Here is a 3,382-nt window from a genome sequence, read left to right as displayed (position 1 = left end):
CTGTAGCAAATGGCTCAAATTTTAATTGTTCATTGTTTAGACATTCATCTAGAAATGGCATTCTGCCGTATCTTATCCGTTATCAGGATGTACGGGAAAAAAACTTCGAATTTTTGTTACCAAGAGAACCAAACTTCTATAGTTTCTGTTCTTAGCAAATCGTCGAAATTTTTACAATATGTTCTTATGATGATGTTTTTGGGGAATCTTGAAACTTTTTTCGCTATCATTATCCGTTGCCGAGATCCAGCGGTTCAAAATTACCGTACGCACGCACGGAAAACAAGCACGTGATATCCAGTCTGAGGCGTAAATGTGACATTAACGGAAGTAGTGAAACATAGCAAGGACTCTAGGGTATCGCAAGGGTTCTGAGATCACCAAAGAGTGTTTTTAGTGAGCATTTTTTTTTTTTTTTTTTTGCCAATAAAACCTTACGACTCGCTGTCTCTGTACAATGGACACTTCAGATGTTTACAAATATATCCATAGTGGCACTGAAGTGACAAAAAATTGGTAAAAAGGATCTTAATATGCCTGAAAACAACTTAAAATAATTGTCAAAAATTATGAAAATTGCAAAGACCACAAATTCAAAAAAATGTTTCTAACAAAATTTTTACTCTTTTAAGAAACAAATCATAAGCCGGGCGTTTTCGATGAATTGCGATCGATGAGCAAAGTATCCAGAAAAAATATAAAGCAAACGATTTTGTATTAATCTCATATTATAGGTACTTATTTGTTGTTTGTAAGTGTAAAAGTCTGTAAATGTGTCGAAGTATGTAAATAAACTGTCAAATTTTTACTGACCTATAGAATGGCGCGTCATATAAGCAACACTTTTTGCTGTAGCAGGGTAAAGAAGAGAACCAGCGGAAAGATGCTCCTGTCGGAGAGCAAAAAAGACGAAAATATTACTTTTTAAAATACTGTGACCAAAAGGTGGAAATCCAGCTGCCTCAATCCTCACTCTGCCCTCCTCATAAAAATTTTGACAGACGAACATATTCGCGCTTTTTGGTGTTGAAAGAGAGTATGAGAGAGGCAATGACGATGAAAGAGAGAGGAGGCAGTGTCAATAGGAGAGAAAGACAGAGGAGGCAGTGTCAATAGGAGAGAAAGACAGAGGAGACAGTGATGTTGCGAAGGAGAAAGTGTCAGTGAAAGAGAAAGAGAGATGGATGAAGACAATAGTAGTAGGAGCCAAAGAGAGATAAGATATTGATGGTCAGTGAGAGACAGTGGTAGTAAAACAGAAAGAGAGATGGGTTGAGATAGAACCAGTAGCACCAGAAGAAACAGGAGACAATGGAAATGAAAAAGAGAGATGAGTGGAGACCATACATAGGGTTGGGGGGTGTAGTCCCTCCCAAACCGGCGAACTTTAACACGTAGGTATAGGGGAAGACGCAATTTAGACAGAAATTTTAAACATATGGGTAAGGGGAAAACATTAGTGGGACCCCTCCAGAATATTTGACCTGCCAAAGTATGGTGGATATGCTAGCATTGGGGACACCGCGTTGCACCGACAACGCCGCAGCAGCTTAAACACATTACAGCCATAGTACCCTTTCGCACAGTAATTGCAAAATTTTGCTCTCTCAATAACAACCAACAACCAGTTAATAAAATTTTTGTTGAAACCGGTTCACCAGGGTCTACTATAAATGAGGAAACCTACCCTCAGATTGGTTCGCCTTCTCATGTGTTGACCTCAAGCACCGCATATTCTTGCGTGGTAAATGCACAGCAACGACGTTGTACAGAAAAGTCAGCAGTCTGATTACGAATACATTCTCCGTTGTGCCATTAACTCAAGGTGATAGCATTTTAGGGATGGTCATTTGCCATCTTTTGGTTTGAAAATAGTATGCGACATCACATTGTATCAATAGTGGTTCAATTCGATTATCTTGATCCACTATACACCGAATTTTAAGACCTTTCTTTCACCAGGCTTAGGCTATAGCTCTCATTCAGCTGAAGCCTTCTGCAGTCCTTCCCTACTTGAGAGCTATATCAGTGCCAGTAGCATTGCCGGATGACTTCAAATCCCAATAAGGTTGTCTGATGCAATTAGACATCCTCGCATCCATTACATCCAGTCAATTGGCAACACCACAGGTCCCACATAAAGTCGCTAAGCGGGTCTCAGACCTCCATTTAGTCACTCGTTGACCAGTCGGATGTGAAGCAGCTAAAGTTTTAAATTCCGCGTTTAAGAAATCGTTCACGCGGGAGAATCGTATGAACGTAGCGTCATTTGGCCATCACACAGAGTCCCTTGTGGACGAAATAGTAATAAGCGCCACAGGCGCAGAGAAACAACTGAAAGAGTTGAAAATATATAAATCGCCAGGTCTGGATGGAATCCCAATTTGGCTTTACAAAGAATAGTCTACGCCATTGGCCCCTTACTTAGCTTGCATTTATCGCAAATCTCTGACCCAACGTAAAGTCCCAAGTGACTGACAAAAAGCTCAGAAGGGCAAAAGAACGGACCCGCAAAATTACAGATTAATATTCTTAACATCGGTTAGCTGCAGAATTCTGGAACGTATTCTCAGATCGAATTCAATAAATTCCCTAGAGACCGAAAAGCTTATATCCACGTATCAGCGCGGTTTTAGAAACCATCGCTCGTGCACATGATGTACTGCTAACTTAGGACGAAGAGCAACAGGAAGATTCCATATTTCTAGATTTCCGAAAAGTATTTGACACGGTGCCCCTCTGCAGACTGTTAACGAAGGTACGAGCGCACGGAACAGGTTCCCAGATATGTGAGTGGCTCGGAGACTTTTGAAGTAAGAGAACCCAGTATTTTTCCTTCGACGGCGAGTGTTCATCAGAAACAAGGGTATCGTCTGGAGTGCCCTAGGGAAGGGTGATAAGACCGCTATTATCTTCTGTATACATAAATGATTTGGCGCACAAAAAATGGTTCAAATGGCTCTGAGCACTATGGGACTTAACTTCTGAGGTCATCAGTCCCATAGAACTTAGAACTACTTAAACCTAACTAACCTAAGGACATCACACACATCCATGCCCGAGGCAGGATTCGAACCTGCAATCGTAGCGGTCGCGCGATTCCAGACTGAAGCGCCTAGAACCGCTCGGCCACTCTGGCCGGCATTTGGCGAATAGGTTGGGTAACAATATGCGGTTGTTTGCTGATGATGTTACGGTATACGGGATGATGTTGAAGTTGAGTGGCTGTAGGAAGATACAAGGTAACTTAGACAATATTTCTTGCTGGTATTATGAATAGCAGCTGCTTATAAATGTATAAAAATGTAAGTTAATGCAAATGTGTAGGACAAACAAACCCCTAATGTTGAGATACACCGTTAGTAATGTTCTGCATGACACA

This window comes from Schistocerca piceifrons, chromosome 1 (genome assembly GCF_021461385.2).
Source record: "Schistocerca piceifrons isolate TAMUIC-IGC-003096 chromosome 1, iqSchPice1.1, whole genome shotgun sequence".
NCBI lineage: Eukaryota > Metazoa > Arthropoda > Insecta > Orthoptera > Acrididae > Schistocerca > Schistocerca piceifrons.
Note: the sequence above shows the minus strand (reverse complement) of the source record.